Here is a 26,684-nt window from a genome sequence, read left to right as displayed (position 1 = left end):
AAGGTGTAGGACTTCCTAGGAATGAGCTGGCTTTACCTCTTCCAGTACTGTCTCAAAGCAGAGATTCCCAGATGGTGTTCCTAAGCACATTAGCACTCAGAGATATTAATGGCTGGGAAAACAAACACTTCTGCATCACTTTAGTTTAGAAAATGTTGGATTAAACAAAGTCAAGCAAATTTATATCATGCTTGGAGCCTTTAATACACCACCATATATTGTCACACCTTCAAAGAAGGACTTAACATGTAGGCTCTCCCAGATCTTTTCAGTTTAGAATCTATTTTACTTTATTTATATAAAAATACAGAACATGTCATGAATTTGCATGTCATCCTAGAGCAGGGTACATGCTATCTTCTCTGTATCATTCCAATTGTAGTATATGTGCTTCTGAAGGAGGAACACTGGACCTTTTCTTTCTTTCTTTTTTTTTAAACCATAGAATATCTTAAGACAAATGTTCTGAGAAACACCTCTTGGGAAACAATATTCTAATTTATTTCAGATAAAATTCTACTCTAGCAAATTTCAGTGTGAAATTTCCAGATAAAAGAAAATTGCCCGAGAAGTGAAAGATTCATCGAGCCAATGTTTTGGTGACATGCAAGGAAACCCAAGTGTTCTTTTGATTCACGTATTTAAATTATTTGTGTGGGTAGACCCACTCCTAAAAGGCACAGTGTCCTCATGTTTAGATTATTTTTCTCTCGGGCAACTACACTAAATTAGCTTTGCACCCTGACAATGAGGCCTTGCCTAAATGGTGCCACCACCTTAGAGCCTGGTGTCATTGAGGCTGTCAGTCGAAGCATGGCTACGCTATGAGAATAAGAAGAATAAATACAGTTCCTAATTTCCAAGTCAAAGACAGTGTGAATTGATATTACACAGTAAAATGCAATGAGATTAAATCAATAACATCTGCAATAAGGCATAATGAAGGTAAAATTATATCTCTGGCTTCCTGAACAGCTGTGAATCTATTTTTAATGATCCTCATTTTTGGCAGTCAGCTAACAACTTCTAAAATGTCCTAGAAATTGGATTGTTAAGCAGATGAGCGCTGCAGTGGCTTGGAATGTCATTAATTTCAGCTGCCTTACCCATCTGCATGGGCGAGATGGAGGCATCACGAATTCACCCCCCATCCACCCCACTGAGCACCCTACTAACCAGGCCTTGGGTGGCCCCAGCGAATGCTGGAAACAGCAAGGCAGGAGAGCTGGGGGGAGAGGGAGCCCCGAGAGGATCACGGGTTGTTGAAATATGGAGAAAAAGGAAGTCCTTGCCTCTGTAATGCCAATCGTAGTACATAATTGACTTTCAAGCCTACATCGCGCTATTGGAACCTCATAACTGCCACAGGCACACAATATTCTAATGGTTCCCTGTTTACCGGTGGGGCACTTGGATTCCATGAGATTACTCTGCCCAGGACTTGGTCAAGGTCACACCACCCGCAAATGCAGGAGCCAGCACTCAACCCTGGGCTATTCATTCCAAATCTAGGGCCCTTTTCACAGCCCAGCAGGTCCTCTGCTTGTTGGAATAGCGGCTGTGGAAAAGACACCATAAAGAGTTTGAAACTGTGAACATTTGGGATTATCCATGTTTTTCTTAGCTGCGTGGCACCTTAGTATTTTGCTGCAACTTCTTCCAGAAGCCATGTCTGGGAAACAGTTGATCCCTTTGGCTGATTGTTTTGAGCTCACTTTCTGTCTCCAGGCTGGCAGGGACAGGGAAGTGGCGGGGGTCGGGGGTGGCGCCCATGCTTTGCACACCACTGTACTTCCTGCACACCACCAGCAGATTCTCAGATTCCCAAGTCATGCTTACCAGCTACGAGGCTCAGGAGGCCCCAGGCTGACCTGCGTTCTAGAAGATGAAAGCTAAGAGTAGAATTCCATCGTCTAGATCCCCTCTTTGCCTGGGTGAGAGGTGACAGGAGAATGGATTCCTCACTCTCTTCCCTGCCCTGGGAAGCCTACAACCCTGGGGGAGATTTTTGTGCAGAATATGAGGCTGCAGCTAAGTTAAGCCACTAGTTTATGGGACTGACCTCACTGCCAGGCTTGCTTTCCACAGTCGGGGTGACCCTTTGCTCCCTGAGATATCAGACAATCAAGAAGCTTATGGCACAGCAGTGGGGGCTGTGCTGCGGCATGGTTTTGGGCTGGAGACAAGAGCTTGGCTCCAGGAGAGATATCTATGACAGGGTTGTTCGGTATAAAAGTATAAATGAGTGCCTCTGTTAAGCGAGGGGATTATCTCAATGAGGCCGGGGAACGCTGTCCAATGGCTGGCATGATGGTCAGGAAAGCTGTAAAGTCTTAAGCAAACAGTGGAGAGAAGGGGGGGTTTTGTAATGCTGAAGCATCGTGCACCACTGACGATTAAAACAATGCCTGGTGTGCTAGAAAACTACACTTGCTTGTGAAGGTAGTGGGGAGGGGGGAGGGATCATGGTTCACACGAAGGTGGGAAAATGATGTTCAGAGGAGAAGGCAGGGGAGGTCTAGGGAAAATGGAAGAGCTGGCACCCCCAGGCCGATGGGGCTGGGCTGGCCAACCCCAGGGGCCAGGAGGCAGTGCACTGAACGACAGGGACAGAGGGGCTGTCTGTGCCAGGACCTGCTTGACATGCCAGGGGAACGGTGTATATCCCATGCACAGGGCATTGACACCTCTCAGCCCCCAGCAAGCCTCTCCCATTAGGCTCTCCCACATATATCAATGGACAGTTTGGATATTTTGTGGTGGTTTAAAAGAAGCTCTCAAACACGAGCACTTACCTCGCTGAGGAAGCACACGTTGACTTTAAAGTGTTAGCTGGGGTCATGGTCTTTCAGGGCACGATGGTTGAGTTACCAGCTGTGTGAACCTCACGCCTTCACTGTTCATTGATGTGGGTTCAGTGTAAGGTTGGTGAGACTTCCGCTTGAGTGTCGACTTCCGTTGTTGGCTCGCTGTCCTCAGACGGACTTTGAGGCCAGACCCAGGTTCATAGGAAAGAGTACTGTGTTCCGTTAGTGAAGTCTGCCCTGGATGACAGAGCAAGGAGGGAAGCTCTTGTATCCCCACCCTCTTACTGCATTCCAGGAGGTGTTCTCACCTTACAGGAACCTGTCTGAAGTGTCAAAAAATCAAAGGAACCTCAGACTCACAAGAGAGGGAGATGAATGGATGGGGGAGAGCTTCCTGCCAGTCTCAAAACACACTAACGGTCAGGCTTTGGAAGCATCAGGAGTCAAATTCACCGCTAATAAGTTTATTTAGAAGGATAGACTCTTAACTTGAAGAATCGTTAAGTAGAAGCTGGAAGGCCAAGCTAAGTTGTCCAGTAGACCTGATTAAAGTTAAGGGGCAGGGAATTGAGATGACTACACACCAGCTGGAGGATGTTCTTTTCCATCTCATCCTGAACAATGAGGGGAAAGCAATTCCAAAGAGAGAAGGACAGTGGAGATCTGTATGTACGCACGCGAGCACACACACGATATATATACACACAAATCAAAGACATCACGTTTGCGTAAATACACATGCATCATGTTGGCCTCATCTGTGTGGTACACAGAGGAGAACAACTTAGACAATCACATTCCAGAAGTCATGTTCCCTTGCAGGCCTTGCTGAGTAGTTGTTCTCTTCACTAACCAAAGGAAGAGGACCAAACGCAGTGGACCCACACCTGAGATTAGAAGGCGGCCCCCTGTTGATCAGATACCCAGAAACTCGCTACATGATAAGCTGTGACTCACCTGGGAGGGAGAGCCACAGAACTGGGGAAACACTTGACCTGGGGGCTCTGCAGATCCAAACCTTGGCTGTTGGTGGTGCCTGGAAGCTTCTCTGTGAGTTTCGCTTCATTCTGCAAGGACTTTTGGGGCTTGAGTAAACCAAAACGCAGAGCTTAACAGTATTTTAAACAGGATAAATATCATGTTTCTGAAGGAACTCGACGCGTTAATATCGTTCTCCAAATGATAGCTTCTTAATAAGCTTCATTTCACTGGAAGCATATTGTCATGCTTATAAACAATGGGATTTGTTTTTAAAAAGAAAAGCCACCCTGAATGTCTGCATGGCTAATTTACCTGAGTGTTGACATCACACATTTGGTGTAGAATTGCTAAGCAATGAATTGCTAAAGTCAAGGTTCCTGGTGGCACAAATGATATTAAGAGAGAGGCTGCAGGTTTAGGAAGAAGTTGCTCAGCACGGAGGGCTTAGAGTTAATCCTTCAGGGCTCCGGAGCAGACATCAAGCCATCGCACTGACCCATCACAGAAGTTACCCATACCCCCAGCAGGAAACAGAACTTCAGAATCATTCTCCAGACAGCACACTGGCATTCCCTACAACCTGGTAGTTGACACAAACACAATGAAGCCTATTTGCATTTCGGGGACTTATCTGCCTACTACATCAGGTAGTTTATTATGTGCTCTTCAAAGAATGACAGGAAGTGCCCTCAGATGCTGCTTTTGCTATTCGCTAGCGGTTGCGATGGGAAAGCATCCTCCCTAAGTAATTAACCGACAATGGCTTATTAAGTATTTTGAGTCCTTTGCACTTTTTCCTGGATACCATCCAAAGTGGGGCAATGTAGGGATTCTAAACTTGGGGTCTGTGAACGCCCAAGTGACCCATAAGTATAACTTGAGGGTCTATGATCTCAGAGGTGAAAAAATTATAGGTATTTCTATTTTCACTACCTTCTAACTGGAATTCAGCATTTTGTTCAATTATGAACGTGAGTAGCAAACCAGCATTAGTATCTGTGATCTTATCATTAACAGAAATCACAGATTTCCCAACCCATTGAGGTGGTTGAAGGGATTGTGTGAAATCACGTGTGTTCATCACAACTTTGAAATGACGGTAGTCATCAGACCAGCTGCTAGTAACTATTTCTTAATGTGCCGCTCTAGAAGTGCATGCGTTACTAGATCACAAATCCGTTGTCTGAAGAATATTTTGATAACTTCATTTTGATATAATTGGTTTTCTTTGTTATTTCATGTATGTTATTTTATACCCTAAAAGCATGGTTCCAGAAACGACCCTCCCTTCAGATGAGGAGGCCAAGGTTCCTGTCCTTGCTAAACATCTCTGTCAAGTCCCCTCCTCTTTTCTTTTTGCCTTTTTTCTTTCAATGTAAAAAATTGAGATAAAAGTCATACAAGATAAAAGTCACTCTATTAAAGTGTACAATTCAGTGGATTTTTTTAAAAAAATGATTTATTTATTTATTTTGAGAGAGAGAGAGAGAGCACAGGCAGGGGAGGGATAGAGAGAGAGAGATGGAGAGAGAGAATCCCAACAGGCTCTGCACTGTCAGCGGGGCTTGAATGAAACTGAGCCAAAACCAAGAGTAGGATGCTTAACCAACTGAGCCACCCAGGTGCCCCGCAATTCAGTGGATTTTTAACATATTCACAAGGTCATGTGCCCACTACCACTATATAATTCCAGAACCTTTCCATCACTCCCCAAAGCGGCCCCATCTGTTAGTAGTCAACCACTGTATTCTCCCCCCTCCAGCTGCTGGCAATCACTAATCTGCTTTCTGTCTCTCTGGATTTGTCTAGTCTGGACATTGCTTAGAGATGGAGCCATAACATATGTGGCCTTTTAAGTCTGGTTTATTTCACCCAGCATGAAGTTTGGTGAGTTCATCGTGCTGAGGCACATGTCAGTGCCTCATTCCTTTTTATGACTGAATAATATTCCATTGCATGGATGTACCACACACTGTTTATCCATTTGGCTGCGTTCTTTATCAGTCTTCACATCTACACTTTCAAAATGAAGAGATGAGGGCACATCGTGGCTAAAGATTCTTCCAGCTTCCAAACCCTGACTTTGTCTACCTCCTTGGAGCCGCTGCCTAAAGCTGTCTTTAGATTGGCTCCGGGCCTACTGTCCTCAGACATGGGCCTATCAAATTCCTGATAGCACATTTTTAAATTCCACCTGTTCATATCCACCAAAAAAAATTTAACTTAATTGATCTGGAAATCTTACTTAAATTAAGACCTGTTGATAGACAGTCCCAAACGGACTACTCTCTCTTTTCCAACTATGTTTACAATACCACGGCAACCGACAGACTGTAATGTGCTGGGTCCATGCATAGGGGACTACATGCTTTGAAGCACAATCAACAGAAAACACCTTTAAAAAACATCCATGGCATGTTGTACGCCCTAGGGAACAATTCAAGGTCTTATCCTAAGGTTCTCACTCTGCCACTCTCAATGCTTAATTCTGGAAAAAAGAAATTTCACCTGTCACTTTAAAATTTCAGCAGATGTCTACAGCTTATTTCCACAAGCCTGTAAAGGATCAGAAAGATAAAGGAGGAAAGGGCTCACGGAGATAAGGGACTAGCAATAAATCCTCAAATTGTGTAAGTATAGAGTACTGTTAACAGAGTTTATTTGAGGATCTGAGACACCTTCCTAACTCATTGACTGTCACTCTTTATTAGATTATAAAACAGCATATACTAACTACGGTCAGAAATAACACAAAGGCTTCTTATGCAGCACAACAAATACATATTTAATGTGAGAAAAGATTGTAAATTACATATTATTCAATTTTGTGCTACCTCCAATCCCCCACATGCATAATAAAAAAGGAACCAGCTATGTTTTATCCCCCTACCTTTCTTGACATCAGCCCAGCCCCATTTTGCTTTCAGCCTGTTCCTTTGTTACATAACCACACTCTCAATCCATTCCTTCATTTCCTTCCAAGTGCTTTCCCTCACGCCCGTGGTGTCTGAACCTCATTACACCTACTGGCGCGTGATGCTGAAGCACTGACTGCTCTCAGCCCAGCACATTCTTTGCTTGCAAATGCTTTAGATTCTTTTCCGTGGGAGATAAACCAAGAAATCTGCAAATTCATACCTAATCTGTCATAGCCCTGTCACCCAATTCAATCCTCTCCAAACAAAATCCTTTTGGTGAGAGGAAGACAATACCCGGGCTTCATAAATAATTTTTTCCACCAACCTTAATCTGCTGTCTATGAATATTAATGAGCCTCATCGATTCATGTCTCCATTTTATGTCCAATATTAGACACGTTCCCAGAAAGCTAGCTGTCAAGGTTGCAAAGGAACCCATTTCACTTTCACATTAAATTAGCAAAATAAAAAAGGGCAACTTCTTTGGCTTGTGGATTGCAAGAGGTACCCCCTCTTTATCCCTGCACTCAGATTGCTTTTATATCGTTCCCAAATTATAGGTCAGTCCTGGCAGGAAGGAGAGCTAGGTCGTGTTACTTCTTGTTCGTCTATTCCAGGCAAGGGTCGACCTGGTACCATGGACACATTTCAGAGACACAATAAATGTGTTTCTTTTTACCAATTTCAATTCCTTTGCTTGCTTGCTCTTTTTTTTTCCCCCAATGCCTTCCTTGTTGGGTCTAGGTCTGAATTTTTGTGACATTCTGCTTCCTTTGGCTATTCTTGCTTTTAAATTTTCTGTGGACAGACCACAGATTAAGTGGGTTTGGGTCCAGGGTTGCAGCTGGCTTATGAGAAATCTTTGTGAAAATTAGGACATATTAGAAAAAGGAGCTCCTTTTGGGTGAACATACCTGTGTAGTGGGACCCAGGGTCTGCTGAGGGGAGTGTGGGCTTCATTTCAATACCTAGTTCCTCTCCTCAGGGTACCTTGGCTGGTTTCTCTATTAAATCTTTCAAGGCCCTTTGCTGGTTTCTTGGACCCCAAGTGTTTTTGGGGATGCCACAGATTTGCCTTTTATGCTTAGATCCTTAGCTGCAATTCACCTTTTGCTTCTTTACTCATTTTCATAGCATTAATGTTAAACTCCTTGTTTATCTGCCAGGTTTTACAGAAGCACCTTTAATTTATCTTTCTATCTTTGAGCAATTGGGTAGGAATTCAAATGATATCCTTGGGTTTTATATTTATTTGGTTGGTTGATTTTTTAATACATACTTTCATATGTTCAAAGACTTGCCTGCTGATAGCATTATTTGTTGCTTAAATGACAAACATATGGCCAAAGGCCAGAGGAGACGTGTTATTTGAGGAGGTCCAGGAAGCCTGCTCTGGGTCTAACTATACCCATCCTTGATTGCCATTCGTGCCTAAAATTCTACCTTAAAGCCACATTCTTTTGGATTAAGTAAATGCAGCCTTGTTGCAATATACTACTCTTGGAAAGAACTAAGTAGACTCTATCAGTCGTTGACACTTTAGTGAGAATTTGTTTATCAAATCCTATTCCAAGGGAGGCTATGTGACAGAATAAAGGTGGTTTGGGTTATGTAATATACTGATCCCCCAGTGGGCAGGCCTAATTAGGCTGGCAGAATACATTTTGAACATACTGGTCATTTTGAGGGATTCTGAAAAGAACGAGGGATTATGGAAGGCAAACTGCCCTTTCTCATGTTTTTGTTGAGAGTAATCCCAGGGTAGCTCTAAGACATCTAACCTGGTATAAACTATTCAGCAGTTCTGATGTTTCCTGATGTGACTAAGTGTGCAACTCTTTTGTTAACTTGTTGGAGCATAGCTGAGAATTCAGATTCGTTCCCTGGGCCTACACCAATCATCACTCCCTGTTTTGACCTTGATCTTTAGAATAGACATTGAACTTCCTTGAAGGCACAGGGTTGGTGATGTTAGCAGGGCAGGACACACACATCTAAGGAATTCCTTTCTCACGTGAACATAGCCACCTACGGAAAGATTTATGCGAGACAGGCCACAGGCCCAAAGAATACTGAAAAAATAAGGGTTCTTAAAGACCATCACCAGTGTAGGCCTGGGCCTGTCAAAGTGGGTTGCACACACATCTGAGGGGGCAAAGGCATGAGTCATACACAAATTAAATATGATGCATCTTCCTGCAGTGTCCTTTTACTAGATTATAACAAACTTAAAATGTTAGCTTTAAATGAAAACAAGCATGCCTGTATTACAGAATGGAATACAATAATCACAGGAATTTGAACAGGTACCAAGGAAAATGAATACATGATCACCAAAAACAGAGCTTAGATTACCCAGGCTGTATTTTCAGAAATAATTTTGCATCAGAATCCTCTGCAGAACTTCAAACGCAACTTCAGAACAATTCTGATGCCAGTACCCTTTCCAAATGGATTCTAGCACATTGATACCCCTCCAAAGCTCCTCTGGTGAGTCAACGGTACATCCAGAGTTGAGAAACACCAAATTTGAGCCCAGCTGAGGCTCAGTGGGGCAAAGTGACTGACCCAAGATCACACAACTCATTTATACGTGGTGTTTTTAGCCATTGTTCTATCTACAATCTGCTTCTCAATAGGATCAGCTGCAAAATTTATGAGTCCTAGTGCTAAACGGAAGTGCAGATCCCTTGTTATATATAAATTGTTAAGGATTTTAAGACAGCAACAGTACAGCACTGGCAAACACAGAGTCCTCCCGCGTGTGATGGCCCGTGTACACACCCAGGAAGTCAGCCCTGCCCCTCCGAAGCCTGAAGAGTGTATTCATCACTACAGCCAACTTAGAGCAGCCAGAGCACATCTACAGGACAGGGAGGAACATTTCCTTTTATGAGGCGAGTTAACGTGTGCGCATGCATCTACACACACCCCTGCTCAGGTACTTCAGAGGCTCCTTCTGGCAGAAGTGGTTAGCAAAGATTAAATGAGATTTTTTCTACTGTAAAAGCATGTTTGCTTCTTCACCTAAATTGAGAATGAAACTGTCAGCTCCTGGCTCTAACCTGTGCGGGGTGGATTATAAATTCCAGTTTACACTCTCTCCCCCAACCACAACTCCCCCTCCCCCTCCCTGCACAAGTCTTCATACTCCTAAATCTTCATCTGGAACTGTGGGCTCAGATTACGGAAAAGCGTTTTGTCATATTTTGACCACAACTGAGTTAGGTCTCTCTCTGAAATAAATGAGTACGTCTGTTGTGTTGGGGTGGGGGTGAGAAACAGGGGCTGTGCGTGCACATGCACACACACACACACACACACACACACACACACCCCAATGTCAAAGACGGGAAGCCCAGCAGAGCCTGATAGGATTGCAGAACCCAGGAGTAGCCCTCACATGAAGGAGGCTGTCTTCTGAAGAGTGAGGACGCACACTCCATGCCTGGATAAAGACCTCTGTTATGGGCAGGTGCAGATGTATGTGTGAGGGCCTGGGGGACATGCGGGGAGGAAAGGACCAGGCAAGCTGCTGGAGGAACTGAGAGTGCATCCATTCCCTTGAGATTCAGCAGCCGGGCAAGGTACGGAGAGTTAATGAACCAAGGGGAAAATGGGGGACACCAGGGAATTCAGAGTAAGTGAATGAAATTCTCATTACATCGCCACCGGAATTAATATGCAAGCTTCCCTCTCTCTCGGGGCTTCTTTTTGGCACTGCTGCTATGAAATATTTGGGGCCAGGGATGGAGCAAAACCCTAGAGAAAAGCAGGTAATTCATATTGCTGGGAATTTGCATCCAATCTGGTAGACGTGGCAGACAGAGGCTAGCATCTGCAGGGCTGGGGAAGCTTTCTCAAAACCCTTGAAATCAGCAGCCATCCAGTCCTGAGAGCAAGAGTGATCTAGTCAGATGGGTCTGGGGGTTGACCCAGTGTGGCCCGTTCTGTGAGGAACATTGCTTCCCTGGTTGGCCCTCTTGATGCCACACCCCCACCTGTATTTCACCGTAACAATGTCTGGAGACATTTATAAAAATGACAAAGGATTCACTGAGACTTAGAAAAGCCGTATGAGGGAATGTGCTATAATCAGCATATTAAATCTACAACTTCGGGCCATGCACACACGTGGTAGACAATCACACAAGCCAAGCACAAATCCTCCAGGGTTAGTTCTTGCTGCAGAGGCCAGAGTGGGCTCCCAGGTCAGGCAAATGCATTCTTCTCCCACTTCTGTGTAATCAGAGGCCAAGAATTTAACCTCTCTTAGTCTTGTTTTCTCCCGCTAAAAACGAGCAATGTTGAACGACTATTTTATAAACTTAGGCTTGAATAACATGGTGTAGCGGTAAAGTTTTTTGTGGGGAGCATAGTAGGTATTCAGTGTACATACGTACATAGTATACGGCGAGCACATAGTAGATATTCAGTAATAATTATTATCAACCATCAATCCTTTCTTTCTCTCTGCCCCCAGGCTGAGGATTAATGAAAACTGTAGCCAAGAGTAACTTCAAAAGGTGATACTTTGGGCCAGGTTCGGCCTCACCCTTTTAACACACTTGTGTACTTGGCTGGCCTCTATGCACAACTTGTGCTAGTCCACAAAGAGCCTAACAGAATGGGCATCTCTCCATAATAGCACTGATACATTAACTGAGAAGACAGACCTCTTAGCTTCTGTCTCCTGCTGTTTTCAAACATCACCTTGTGAGTTGACAATGCAGTCCTGGTTTGCGTCCTGATGAATCTGGGCAATGCTGGAAAATGAGGCTGTCCCTTTCCTTTCTTCCAACATGTTTCTGGTGATGTTACCTCAGAACCATTTCTCTGAGCTATCTTCTAGCAGCGTGAGAGAGAGTTCACACAGGTCAGAACCTGTCTGGAGCTCCATGCTCTTCAAAGATGCATCTTTGAGCGTTCTGTTGTGAAATGAGAACAGTAAGGACAATGAAGAAAGTTTTCTTCAGTAAAGCTTTCAATCGAAAGGACTGTCCTCTATGTGGAGATTGTGATTTGCCAGTGTTTTTGGTATCAAGATGTGCCTTGTGTGTGTGTGTGAAACAATAGAGAGAGGAGATGAAAGCAGTTATATTTCATACCCTGACTTGACAAAATGAAAAGGAGGCAAACCCATGTTTCCCCCCATTACCACCCAATTAAAAAAAATAATTTTACTGGCTCATGAAATAAGAAAGCTGGAAACCACTGATATGGACCACCCTGGCGGTTTAGGGAAAGAAAATAACTTCCAGATTAGCAGCTACCTGGAACATTTTCCCCCAGACTGTAGACCCCTGGGCTTTTGCTGCATGAATTATTTCATGTCTCCTATATATGGGAAATGTGGCAAATGAGGGTGAAAGGGGCTGTATGAGAGGTCATGGGTTTCCCAATAAACCAACCACGTACTAGTAAGGAGGTATGCAAGGTCAAAGTGCCATCCCTATTCCTGCCACAGATACAACCCTCCCCCTGTGTAAATAGGTCCGAGAACATTTGCTATCGATGCTGATCCAGTACTTCCCAAATACTATGCTAATATTTAAAAACTTTCTAAGTGAAACGTCTTCTGTTAGAGCTTCAACTTCAACCTGGTTTTCTTTGGGCTTAAAAAGACCACCTTTTTGGGTGAGAGTCCAATATTGTAAAATTGCTCCTTTTATTATTATAACTAGCAGGTACCAAACCACTAGCCATGAGGTCACATTTCCAATAATATATCTCAAATTATGTGATGCTTTGTCCTATCGTTTTGTGTTTGAAATGCTGCCTCAGCAAGTATTGCTAGACCTCTCTGAGAAGAACTTGAATGGTACCCCAAAGCTTCCTCTGGGGCTACCTGATACTCCAGCCAGCCATTGGACTTCAGGCTGCTGGCCTTCACACCATCTCATGGCCCCAGGTCATTCCACTCTTCTAGACCTTTCCAGTCAGGCCTTGGTCTCCTCCATCCTCTCTTCCCATACCAGGCCCTTGTGATTAATGTCTGCTGTCCCCTCCTGGAATGACTACTTGTTCAAGTCCTTGCCCTCCACCAAGGTTCAGCTCAAGACATCTCCTCTAGGAATTCTAAGATCCTTAGTGTATAAATAGTCTCTTTTTCTCATTCTCCTGCTGCACTTTGTACCCTAATAATCCAACGTATGCACAGTGAGTGCTGAAATGATTATTTGCATGTCTATGTTCCTACCACTTTCAGCCACCCTGTGAGCTCCAGGATACAAAGAACTAGATCGTATTCATTTTTTTTAACTCATCAAAGCACTGGCACAATATACTGAACATAGTAAGTCTGTGTATTTACATGGTAAATACTGGTTAAGACTGAATTGCCTTAAATTCTCACTAACGTGTAAATGACTCATTGCTATACTTCCCAGAGTGCATAAGAAAAAACTTTCTTTACCCCAGTTGACTTTAATTGGGCCATGGAGGGAAAAGACAATTCTTGACCCTTCCAGGAAATCCTACAGGATGCATAGCCTGAACAGCACTCAGGTAGGTGAAGTGTCAAAGAAGCATGTGAATTCATGACAAGAATTCCCACCGTGTCCCCTACCAATCACTCCAAACAACAACACTGACAGACTTTGTACAATATCAGCCTTATTTAAGCATCCATCATTTTCTTTTTTAAAAAAAATAAGAAGAAGAGTTAAGGTCAAGTAGAAAAAAAAAATGCCTTTGAATTAAAATCTTAGCTTTTCTTTGAACATCCAGATGATTAAATGAGATCCAGACGAAAGCAGGCAATTTCCAAAAAATAAAACCCAGCCGGGGGTACTGCATTCCCTCATGCTTCTACCAGTAACCCCATGGTAGAGTAAAGTAATGATTGATTTGGAGAGAATTACGGCTATTATAAACTGTAATCAGTGGTGGATGAGAATAATTACATAGGGAAAGGAGGGAAAAGCTGAAACATGGCTGAGCAGTGTTCTGATGGATGGGGAAGTCATTTCCTGGCCGTTAATGACTGATTTTTCAACAGTCAGCACACAAGCTTAAACCCAGAGGGGAGAAGGAGAAAGAAATGGCCACGTTATAAAGGATGCTACTGACTTAACTGTACCACTTTTAACCTGACTGTAGCTGAGGCCTGAACCCCTACCTGTCCTTGCTTTTTTGTTCTTACTCTTACAGACATACCCTCTGGCAGGGTAAGGTTATATCTGGCCTTTATCTGAGAGACACCAGAAAGAGTTATTTATGGTTGCATAGAACTCCCCTAAATCATGGTGGTGGGAAATGGCATCGGGGCATCAGAACTGGGAGGGCCACAGAAATCACCTAGTCTAGTCTGCTCATTTTATAGGTGACCCCAGAGAGGTGAACTGACTTGTCCAAGTCGCACAGGTAATGGACTTTCAACCTAAGGGAAGTCTGTGTACCCAGGACCACAAGGGAGACTGGCCCCTTGTCACAGAGGCATGATCAGACCTCTGAGGGAGACGGGTTTGCTGAACCCATTTTGATATTGGCACCAGCTCAGACTCTTGGCCTCTGAGACAGGCTCTGGGGTCTCCTGTTCTGCCTGCAGAAACTGTTACTGGGTGAAGTTACAAGAGGTCTGAGAGAGCACCAGCCTGTGGAATGATCTATTTTGGTTTATAGATAAGCAGAGAGTCCTCTAATCTGTGACCCTAATGGTGGGAGGGTGGACAGAGGGAGAGAGAGACACTGAGACAGAGAGAGAGAGAGAGAGAGAGAACCCAATGTATCTTATTTGCAGCCATAAAATAGGATAACTGATGGAAATAGCCTAGAAGTCATAAAACTGTGTAAAGCAGGACAGCCAGAGTCAGTTGGTGACAGGCACTCCTGTCGGAGTCCTGGGACTTTAAGGGCCTTTCTAATACCTTCATGAAGCAATGGGTTTCTCTCTCACCTCTTCCTTACCTCTCTCAGAGTCCCTAAGGGGGAGAAGATGTGTGATGGTGGATGGTGTGGGACAAATTCCAGCAACCTCTCTCCTCTCCCCTTTCCAGGACAAAGCCCATGGGAAGGAAAGGAAGGATCATCTTCTAAGAAAATATGGCTGCCTCTGAGGCTAAATTATGTCAAGATATAAGATCAGGAATGTCCAGATGCTGTCTATCCCATCTTAATTAAATTTGGACTTCTTTGGGCGGGGGGGATACCTCAGTTCCAGGAAAAGTTGTTTGGACTCTGAGGTTGTTTGGATTCTGTTTTATAAAAACAAACATTTTAATCAAGATACCATCATTCCTAGATTTTCACTGTGAAGGTATTTTCTGAAGCAAACTCGTGAGCCAATATATGTTCATTTTTTTAAAAGTTTATTTATTTTGAGAGAGACAGAGACAGTGTCTGAGGGAGGGGCAGGGAGAGGGAAAGAGAATCCCAAGCAGGCTCTGCACTGTCAGCACAGGGCCTGATGCGGGGCTCAAACCAACAAACCATGAGATCATGACCTGAGTAGAGACCAAGAGTCAGACACTTAACCACCTGAGCCACTCAAGTGTCCCTATATGTTCTTAATAATATTCTATTCAATGCTGTTCTATCGTCTTGGTTTTTTCTCTGTTCTCACTTTCAGTTTCTTAAAAGGATTTCAAACAGATCAATGCATATTCAGGCATGTTTTCCAATGATGCTTTAAGAAATCATTTGTCTGGTATTCCTTTCTCCTCCTTCAGGTAAGCACACCTCACTTTTCCTTTAGGGAACCATGCTTCCCCTCATCCATGGGATTTTGATAGATCTACAAATCCCAGAGTCATGTCCCACCACGTAGCATCCTATGGTACTGGCATTCCATGTGCCCCCAAATGCAGAAGGGGGCATGTGGTCCTGAGGGGCTAGTCAAAGTCCTGTCTTCCCAAGCCAGAGTAATTAGCTTTGAAATGGCCATCTTTCTTGAAATTTTCTACATAGATGCTGAGAGAGTGTGTATATGCCTTGTCGATTTGGAGTAATAGCTGTAAGGATATGGTCTTTGACCTGTCAGGACTATCTTTCCATCTGTAGAGAAAGAGCCACAGGGTGTTGGAGGGGAAGGGGTAGTGGAGGGGGGAGAGAGAGAGAGAGAGAGAGAGAGGGAAAGGAGAGAGAGAAAGAGACAACTAACCCTATATATCATCCAAGCCCATGGATCCAGCAGAACCTTACTTTTAAATCTCATAATCCTGAACTCCACAATTGGGGGAACTCATGGGCTCCCTTTGCTGTAAGCTAGATGAAACTGGGTTACTCTCTCCTATTACCCAGAGTCCTGACAAAGGCTAAGACTTTTCATTGGGCCTGCTTTGATTTAAATCTTGGCCAGAGGGTCCAGCACTTTATTTGTTTGTTTGTTTGTTTATCTTAGAAAGAGAGTACAGCAGGGGAGAGGGGCAAAGGAAGAGAGACTCTTAAGCAGGCTCCCCACTCAGTGCAGCATCCGACAAGGGGCTCAGTCCCATGACCCTGGGATCATGACCTGAGGTGAAATCAAGAGTTTGATGCTCAACCGACTGAGCCACTTGGGTGCCCCTAGTACTTAGTTTTTTAAATTGAAATATTTATAATGAATTATTGTGCTAGTAATGAAGGGCTGTAGTCTTTTATATAGCAGAAAGTAAACCTATCTTTTGACTATAACTTGGATTTCCAAGCTCACTATGTATCCAGTTACAACCAATCTTTGACTCACATGTTTTGAATGAATGAACAAACAACTGAACAGACAGATGGGCTAAAAGTCTTCCAGAAATTATCCAGCACCTGCTGGAAGCCTCCATTCTGCCAATGAGTTGTTGGAATGAACAACTCTTTTAACCGTACACGCACATACATGCACAACTAAAATTATCCTACAAGAACTAACAAGAAAAATAGCAAAAGATCTCTAAAGAAAACACTTGCAATCATTGTTTAACATGTGATTTAAGGATGAGTGCCATTCCCCCGACAGGTAATATCAAAGGTAGGATCAAATTTTAAGAACTCCAAATGGATGCAGAAACTCAAGGGAAAATTCAGACATCTAGATTTTTCCTTTCCCTCCGGGACCCAACCTATATGTTTCTGAGGATTAGGTCATGCTCAATGAAACCTTTCATCTCTTGTAGGCTCTGCCTTGCTCTACATGAAGCTATCAGTGCGAGAGCAGGACATGCCCTGAGTGCCAGTCCTGAGAACCCTCAGGTGCAGAGGATGCGCATTTGCGCCTGCCAGCCAAGGCATTCCAGGCTCTTCCCCACGGAGGACCCTGGGGGCCACACGGCAAGAGGGGCGCTGTTAGAGGGAACACTGACCAGTGCCTGGCAGAATGGGGAGAGGAAGGCAGCCACGCCAGCAGAGCACATACGGATTTTTGCGTCTGGCCTGGGCTTGCCCTACCCCAAGAGAAAACTTCCTACCCTGCCCTGTTCCGTTCCTGTGAAGTGCAGTCTCTCACTCGGGAAGAGAAAAAGAGAAGCTGCCTCTGGGCACAAATATCAATTAAGGTCCCTGTCACCATAGCGGCACACAGCTTCCGCTCCAGGCAGTGCCTTCCCCATTTTATCCTGTCAAGGTGGCCATCTTCACGAAGAATAAATGGATTATTTCACTGAAGTCACTTAACCCCAGAAAATGAAAACAAATCCTATTATGGCTAGTGGGTGTCTCTTTGTCTTATTTTTGTTGATCTCCAGGTGTGTCATATTTCTGTGGGTTTCCCTAAATAGGTCAACTGTATGTATTTGTGGGTCTTTGATGTTATCAATGGTATGTGAGTTACATTTTCTAAGTATGTTAAAACACGATATCTCATATATATACACACAGAGTCCCAGACATACATGGGCATACACATTTGTTCACATTTATTTATATATGTCCATGTTGTGTATATGTATATAACCACACATACACATACACACACGCACACACACATACCTGTCCTATCCATAATTGTCACTCTGTTAAGAGGTGTCCACCAGATTTTTGAACGAATGGCTTAGGGACATTTTCTGTTGTTAAAGTGAGAATGCTCATTGTAGAAAAATTAAAAGCCGCAGATATGTGAGACGGGAAAAATAAATACTGTTGCTAATCCCACTAAACAGAGGAAACCATTGTGCTTTATCCATTCCTGCCTTTTGCATGCATGTGGGAGAGCTATCCTTTTTATACAGTCAAATCTGTGCTACGTACAATTCTGCAAACTGGTCTTCTCCGCTCAGTCCTATGGGAGGCATTTCTCCTACATTTGTCAAGATAATTTTAAGCCTACCTTATGCCTTTCTTTCCAGGAGTATATATGAGTGTGTGATGCCCGGGTGGGGCCAGAGAGCAGGCTGTACCCTCTGGCCCTGGTCAATGCCTGGTCTATCTGGAGGAGGTGAGAAGCCCACATGGCATTGCTCACTGGCATGCGTCCCTCAAACCACCCCCTCCCCTGGCTCCCTCATGGGCGTTGGCCTCACCACTAGCCCTGATCCAGAAGGGGCCTCTTGCTTAGCACTGGGAACATGCAGATCCCTTACCTAGAGGCACGCCTGCGGCCCTGGGTCCAGATTGCCGCTGGCATGTTCCCTACAGAGAAAGCACCTGTGAGGCCTGCAGATTTAGGCTCAGAATTTAGCTTGCACTTCCCTTCCCCCCTCTCTAGGGTATCTGTGTTCCTAGCAGCTGAGAGGCAGTCTGAAGGTGCTCAGGGCTATTTGTGTAAGTGGTGGCTCCCCGCCTGGTGTGTGTATTATTCAGAGTGGCCCGGGATGGGCCGCCTGGGGCAAGAGTCTTGCCGAGTGGCTGAGTGAGTAATAGACCTCAGCGAGGGGTAGTAGCTTTTGGCTCAGCAGCCCCAGGGCCTGGCTGTCCCCACCCCACCTGCACTCCAGGCTTTACCAGATCTGCTTCCATTTAGTTGGGCCCAGAAGCACTGAATTCAGAAAAAGGGGGGGAAAAAACCAGGATAGAGAACAAACATTGTAAAGAAGCCTGTTAAAGAAAGATTTAGGCACAAAGACATTTTTATATTTTTTTAAGGCACCAATAAATTCCTTCTCATAAAAATGACAGAAAACCAATTTGGAATGAAAGGGAGAAACTTACAGAGTCACCAGATATACTTGAAAGCAAGGGAACACAAAAGAAAGAGCTCGGGCCCCCCAGCAGTGATGGAAGTGAGAGGCTGGTGTGGCCTTTGGTAGCCCGACTTGAACCCAGTGCCCTGGAGAATCCGGGCCCTAGGCCGTCAGAAGCTGCCCTCCTGGAGGCTGTGTGGGTTGAAGGGAGGAAAGGGTCAATGTGTGCCGGGGTCTCAGTAACAACCCAGCTCTCCCTTGAAGATCTGCCCAGTGAGGTGTCTGCTGAGACCTGGCCCTCCGCTCCCCAGGTCCAAGCAGATGCCCCAAGCCAACAGGAGGGGCTTCCTGAGCTGTCGGGCCCAGGTAGGATCACGTCTCTCTGGGGAGGCCCCCGTTTTCGGACTGTCGTGACTGCGCATTCATTAACTAGGCCCTTCTGTCTTTCTGTTACTTCACAAGGCATAGGGGATTTCTCCTCCTAAAACTGTGAAACATGGGGATACCTGGATGGCTCAGTGGGTTGAGCGTTCGACTTCGGCTCAGGTCATGATCTCACGGTTCGTGGGTTCAAGCCCCATGTCAGGCTCTATGCTGACCGGTTGGAGCCTGCTTTGGATTCTGTCTATTCTCTCTGCTCCTCCCCTGCCTGTGCTCTGTCTCACTGTCTCTCAAAAATAAATAAACGTAGGGGCGCCTGGGTGGCTCAGTCGGTTGAGAGTCCGACTTCGGCTCAGGTCATGATCTCACGGTTCGTGGGTTCAAGCCCCGTGTCGGGCTCTGTGCTGACAGCTAGCTCAGAGCCTGGAGCCTGCTTCGGACTCTGTGTCTCCCTCTCTCTCTGACCCTCCCCTCCTGCTCACACTGCCTCGCTCTCTCAGAAATAAATAAAACATTTAAAAATAAATAAATAAATGTAAAAAGAATTTTTTCGATTGTGAAATATTGACTTAAAAAAACAACTTCCTGATTCATTTTCTGCTCTCACATCTTAGCTAAGTCTTAAATTTGACGAAATTTTTCTAAGACAAATGTTATCTGTGCTTTATGAAATTAACACACTTTCATACATTTAGGAAAATTGAGAAAAGTACAAAATATTTACCCATACTATTATCTGGACATTGTATGTTCTTTTCTTTTCTCTGCCTTCCTTCTCTTCTTTTTTCCCAGTTGAACTGGAATGGTAAATGCTAGATCCTTGGGTTTTCCTTAAATTGGGACATTTTTGAAAAGCCTCAAGAGATGATCTGAAAAATAGGATGTCAGGGTTAAAAACGTTGGACAAATCCTGCTACCCCCTTCTCAGAGATGCTCGGAGAAATTTTGCGGAAAACACCACTGGTGGGCTTGGTTTACAAAATTTCATGATCTTATTTGATTCGAGAACAATTTATTCCATGTAACATACATTGGCATCCTGTGGGACCATTCTGAAACCATGGTTTTGAGAAGCTGTTAAATCATGAGCTATTTGAACAGTCTGCTCTCTTTTCTTGTGCTTCTGGCTTGTATACTGTAATGAACAGCTGGTTGGCACCCCCAAGCCCTCACATGATGCTTTAGATTTGGGGCTGGCTTTTGAAATACCATTGATTGAGATTCCAGTTTGATACATTGGATAGTTTTATTATTCGGCCTCCTCTCACTGTTCTGTTAAAAACGTTTGGAGTCTTGTTTCCTAACGATTATCATCATCGTTATCACTAATGACATTTATTGAACATTTACTGCTTCCAGGCACTGTGCTGAGCCCTTTTCCTGAATTGTCCTATTTAACCTCATACCAGCTTTATCAGAGAAACAATATTCTTCCTCTCATTTACTAGATAAGGAAACTGAGGTTTAAATTGGTTAAGTAATGTGCTTTTAAGTGGTTCCACTGGGATTGAAATACACATGGCCTATCTGCTGTTGACTGTAAGATGCTATTCGCTTCAAAATATTTCAGCTCCAAGGTTTGCAAACATCCACAGACAGAGGCTTAGTGTGCATTATCTTAAGATCTTATGTACTTTTCTCTCAATATATGTATAGACTCAATCTAATTACCTACCTGACTTCCTTCTATCCCCTGTCCCTCTCCTCTTGCAGTTATTTATTAAATGTGTACTACATGTGAAACACTGAGTCAAATGTTAAAGTGAATATTCAGTCTAAGACATGGGCTCTTCCTTGGGAGGTTAACAGTCTAATGTAAGATCCCAATGAGTAAACCATTGGCTAAAACAAAACTTAGGTTTCTCCGAGAACCCAGAGGAATAGCATCTAGAGCAATTGGAGCCAGTGAGAACTTTCCAGAGAAGGTGTCAAGAGAGGTGAGTTTTTGAGAGTAGGTGCCCATTATGCCCATTAAGTAGGCCAAGGATTGACATTCCAAGAACACAGATGGGTATGCGCAAGGCATGGAGGCAAGAGGTGGCCCAGGAGGCTGGTAAGGTGCCAGTGCTGGAGTCGGGTCGGGCTGGAATGAAGGGCAATAGGCCTGTGAAGGAGGAAGGCTAGAGAGACAGGCAGGGTCAGATCCAGTAGGGGCCCTGTGTGCTAAGCTGGGGGGTTTTAGATGTATGGAGAGTGGGATGATTAGGTTTGCATTTTAGAAAAACACTCCCCTCCTCCCCAAGAGCCGTGGGGAGCCTGCCTGAGGAGGTGGATGAGGTGTAGGGAGTTGAATCCAGCACTGCCCTAAGGCGATGACGGTATGGATGGGACCAGAGAGATAGGTCAGAAAGATGCAGGAGGAGAAAGGGAGAGGAACTGATGGACTTGGGGAGGTGGGAAGGGGGTGAGGAATGACAGTGACCCTTGGATGTTTGTGACGATAGTGGTGGTAGGAATGGAAAGCGGGGAAGGCAGCTCTAGGGGACGGTCAGTGCTGCTGCCTGGGAGCCCAAGGCAAGACACATCTGGTGGCAGGGAGCCCGCGGGTCTGGCTGGGACAGCTCTGTGGGTGACGGCATCGCTGAGACTATTTGGGCCTTCCTCTCAAGAGCCTTTCCTTCTCTGATGTGTCTCTTCTCCTAAAGCTGCGAGACATTACTTTTTTAAAAACTCGACTTATATTTCTGTTTTCTATTCTGAAATCCTAGCTGCATTTTAAATTTGAGAAAGTTGTTTTAAGATAAATATTAACTTTTTATTACAGAAATAATACATCTAGGAAAACTGAGAAAAGTATCCATTGGTCACCTGTACTATTACCTTACAGATGTATTCGGAGGTGGTGTATTCTCTTTTTCTCTGAACTCTCCCATAGCTTCCTGTACTTTCTTTCCTGTATCTTCATTTGATTTAGTTATTTATTGATTCATTCATCTGTTTATTCAACTGATATTTATTGAACATCAACTATATGCCAGGAACCATTGTGGGCATTGAGGATACAGCAACAAGCAAAACAGTATCTCAAGGAGTGTAAGTTCCAATGGGAGAGACGTTTGATAATAAATAAGCAAATAAAGACATGTTGGGTGGTAGTATGTGCTGTAGACAAAAATAAAGAAAACTGGGCAAGAGAGCCATGGAGTACCAGGCAGAGATTTGCCATTTTATTAAGAGTGGGCTGGAGAGACTTCTCTGATGACCTGAGGCCTTCAATAGAGCCTTGAAAGAAAATCCAGAGAAAGAATGTTCTGGACACAGGGAGTGTGAAGCATCAGGGCCCCGAGGTGAGAGAATGCTTGGCATGTTTCAGGACTAGCTCATGGCTGGACTTCAACAGTAGGTGAAGTCACAGAGATAAAAAGGAACCAGATCAGACTTAACAGGGAACAAATTCTTGGAAAGCAACAGCGAGACCAGTTGAGGAGGCTACTTAGATATTCTGCAGAGGAGATGATAGTGGCTTGGACTGGTAGGGTAATGGTGAAGTGGGGAGAGGCAATTGGATCTGGATCCATTTTTTTTTAAATTTTATTTATTTTGAGACAGACAGAGAGCACAAGAGGGAAGGGGCAGAGAGAGAGGGTGGGAGAGAATCTCAAGCAGGCTCTGTACTATCAGTGCAGAGCCCGATGCGTGGGGCTCGAACTCATGAACCACAAGATTGTGACCTGAACTGGAAATCAAGAGTTGAACGCTTAACTGAACCACTCAGGCAGACTGAATCTGGATCCATTTTGGAAGCAGTCTAGGGGGATGTGTGAGCCAGGGGTCAAAGATAATGCCAAGGGTTTTGACCTGCATTGGAAAAATGGAGCTTTTGTTCACTGATGGGTATTGTATTTGTTTATTTACATACTTGCATATGTTTTTATATGGTTGAAACATAATTTTGCAATCTGCTCTGCCCTCCTCTCCAACTTAATTCTTTTAAAAGCAAAAAATAAAGGAAACTAAACAGAAGACATTCTTCCCGTTCATCTTCCTTCTTTCTATACTTATCCCCGCTCTTCTCTGTTTTCTTGTCAGAAAAACAAAAACATAGGTGAACTTAAGCATGCATTCTAAATTTTGCTTCTGAAGGAACTTAGCTAGAGGCTGCACTTTATTTGAACTGTGTGGCCCATGGCCAAAGGAAATAAAGTTTAATTAATGCTAATTTTTCTAATCCGTTTCTTTGCCTTTTCAGCAAAATAAAACTACCTTTGGGAGAACAGGCAAAAAAAAAAGTCAAAACAGACACCATACTAACTCGAGCCATCGATATAGCAAAAATATTTTTCTACATGGTTGTGTTTTGTCAGAAGGGACAAAATATTTTATCTTTCTCCTTCACCTACTTACCGCTATTTTTTTTTTTTTTAGTTTGAACATCAGCTTACTTTCATTTGTCTTTATTTCTTTAGAATATTTAGACAGTCTGTGAGCTTGTTTGCATTGGGCTGTGACCTGAGTGTGGACCTTGGTTGGCCATTGTTACAGCTGCTGGATTGTAGGGTGCAGCTGACAGGGTGGACCACCTGCTGGGGTACTCAATTAGGGTTCGATTTGTTGGCCTTTTTAGTCTGCAAAGTAACATTAGACCAGCTACTGGGGCTCCAGCTGTTAGGAAGAAATACATACTCATGTCTACAGGTAACAGTTCTTGTTAACTATGCTTAGAACCAAAGCATGTCCTCATTGGTCTACTGGTGAAGAACGTCAGCTGTTAGAATTTAAGGGGTTGCTTTCTTGCCTTTGGTCTATTTGCTGAACGTTTTTCATGCTGTTTACAAATCAGTTGAAGTATAGATTATACAGTGATCTCTGGGTCTTATAGCATTCCCAGGAGAAAATGCTGTAACATAAAGCCTTAGAATCTTGTGGCTGGATGATCATTTGAGGAAGTCTAATCTGGTCCCATCCTCTACCCCATTTCCTCAGGCCCAGATAAAAAAACAAGGCAAACAAAACAAGCACATGAAAAGAAAAAAAAAAAAATCCTCCATCCACCCCCCCACCATTATTACCTCCATCCTATTTTTAAAACAAGGAAGCCTAGGCCAAGACTATGAGGGGGCTTGCCCAGGGTTGCCCAGTATGTGAATGGCAGAGCTAGGAGGCTGGCACAAAGGACCTTCCAATGGTTGTTGTGAAGACTCAGTTGTTTGGTTCCCTTTGGCTATGACCTTGGATGAGGTCATGAATGAGGGCAGGGCCATATCATACCTGGACAACCATAGTAACTTTCAAACAAGAACCTTTTACAATCCTTTTCTTCTTCCAGCTCCCATGGGAAAGATCTGGAGCATCAAGAGCTGGGGGAAATTGGGCCAAAAGACCAGAAGCGCAGTGCATTGCAGAGATAAGACCAAGGACTGTCACATGGGGGTGCCTTCAATGGAGAGACATATTTGTTTATGAGGCTCCATTTCTGCTGGTCGTGGAAAATATTCATTCTTCTCAATTCAATCTACATCATTCTCTTCTGATAATCATCATGGCTTCCTTGGGATGCCCTCTCTCCTCTCAAGGGCTTTTCTTACTTTCCCTCACACTAAGAGTCATTTTGGAGATTTACAGGGGAAGCCCATGCATCCTCCTGGCATTGAGGTATTCTCTTGGACTTGCTGAATCTGTCGCTGCTGACTGAGGGTGGCCCATCTACCCGTGACCAGGTGCCTTTCAGAGCCTGATGGTTCCTTCATCTCCTTCCTCTCCTGGTTCCCTGAGGCCTGTTGGTGGTTCCTACTGAGAATCTAGCTGGTGGGGTCTATTCTGGAAGAAAAGTAAGAAAATAGCTTCCTACTCTAGAAGGACCTTAAGGCTATCCTAGTGTCCTCTGCTGAAGTTCCAGTCCTCCAGGCATGGGAATAGAGAAGGGAGGACACCGATCTGACCTCCTGGCTATCTTCCTTTCTCAGAGGCTGCCCCTCCCCCACTCCCCCAACATATGAGCCCTTCCCTTTCTCTTTACCTGACAAGTATGATCCTCCTTTCATAGTCCATGATTTAGATGAGCAAACTTGATGATCAGGTGCCACCGGGCGTGGCCCTTGAGATGTAAAGACCCAACTTCGGGAATTAGGAGAACATTCTTTGCTCCTTCTCATGACAAAGTCTAGCTCCTGAAAAAAATAAAAGGGGCATCTATTGATTTTTTGTTTTTTCACCCTGCTGCTCAGCATCAGTGTCTCCTTCTTCTTTCTTGACCAAATGCTCCATGCGACCAGACACAAGGTTCTGCCATGGTGTGAGTTTGAGGAGAGCCGAGAGATCAGATACCCAATTTGCTCTTACAGACTCTTGGCTCCCAGGTCATGGAAAAATGCAAAGCTCCTGGAAAACTGATTCTTGCCTGATTTCCAAATCTGTTATGAGCTCCCAGACATCCCTCCTATAAATATATTTTTTGCTTCATTAGATTCAATTTCTGTTGTCTGCAACAACTTGCCATTTTAGCACATGCTTTCAGGTTATCATGGGACTATAAACTTAAAAAAATTGTTTTTGAAAATTCCAAATAGAGCAATAACTTGTCTATTCTTTACTGATTCTACTTTTTCCATGAAGTGATTGAAGTGATTAATTTGCTTGTTTTAATTGGGGTGGGAGGAGGTATTGGGGCAACTAGGAATTAGGGATTAGCAGCAACTAAATACATTAGTTTAGTATGGCAGAAATACTATTCTCACCACACATTTTGGGAAGTTTCTGGATAGCCCAGAGTAGCATTGCTCATCCAGAAACATAGGAACACACAGGACTATCGCTGGAGCTATAATGATCGTTACTTACAATACCAATCAATTTCTCTACTAAAAACTGTTGGGTTTCCACTTCTCTGTTCATCATATGTGTTATTTGTTGTAGACTCTAAGAAAAGTAAAGCAACTATATTAGTTATCTATTGACATGTAACAAATTACCCCTAGAATTACTGGCTTTAACATACAATAAACATTTAATACACACATAGTCTCTTCAGGTCAAGAATCTGGTAGCAGCTTAGCTGGAAGGGTTTGGCTTGGAGTCTCTCGTGAGAGACATGACATGGTGACGATGTCAGCTGGGGCTGCAGCCATCTGAAGGCTTGACTGGGACTGGAGGATCTGCTTCTAGAGTGGCTCATTCACACTACTAGTAAATTGGTGCTGGCCGTTAGTGGGAGATCTGGCTTCCTCCCCACATGGGTGTCTCCACAGAGCTGCCTGACTTGGGCCGGTGGCTTCTTTCAGTGTGAGTGATCCAAAGGACCAAAGCAAACACTGCAATGCCTTTATGAACTAGCCTTGGAAGTCACCCAGCCTCACTTCTGCTGTAGTCCCCTGGTCACACAATGAAACCCTGATGCATTGTGGGAGGGCCTTACATAACAGTGTGACTATGAGGAGGCGAGGAGGATTGTAAGCCACCTGGCTTCCTAGCAACTGAGGTGTGCTTTAAGATGGTAGGAACAGATGACCCAGTAGATGACTTACAGCCACCTATGCACCATCATCAAATTCACTGCTCTGTCAGTGAAATTTGCTATAATATATACTCTGTGAAGAAACCTTAAAATTAGGAGGAACTCAAATGTTTCTTGATTGGAA

General features: G+C 44.1%; 1 long non-coding RNA gene and 1 other non-coding gene across 2 annotated transcripts; both read right to left on the bottom strand.

The window, feature by feature from the left end:
• Positions 1–300: 300 nt before the first annotated feature.
• LOC120230350 lies at positions 301–408 on the bottom strand. The gene has a single exon (XR_005527981.1). It is a non-coding gene; the product is annotated as a U6 spliceosomal RNA (small nuclear RNA).
• A 10,788-nt stretch (positions 409–11,196) lies between these two features.
• LOC120230290 lies at positions 11,197–26,379 on the bottom strand. The gene is made up of 4 exons (XR_005527964.1): positions 26,065–26,379; positions 25,067–25,217; positions 19,835–19,979; positions 11,197–11,634 (listed from the first exon to the last, which is right to left on the bottom strand). It is a non-coding gene; the product is annotated as an uncharacterized LOC120230290 (long non-coding RNA).
• Between the last annotated feature and the right edge of the window lie 305 nt (positions 26,380–26,684).

This window comes from Hyaena hyaena, unplaced genomic scaffold (genome assembly GCF_003009895.1).
Source record: "Hyaena hyaena isolate Hyena2069 unplaced genomic scaffold, ASM300989v1 scaffold_40, whole genome shotgun sequence".
Lineage (NCBI taxonomy): Eukaryota > Metazoa > Chordata > Mammalia > Carnivora > Hyaenidae > Hyaena > Hyaena hyaena.
Note: the sequence above shows the minus strand (reverse complement) of the source record. Positions and strands in the feature narration are given on the sequence as shown.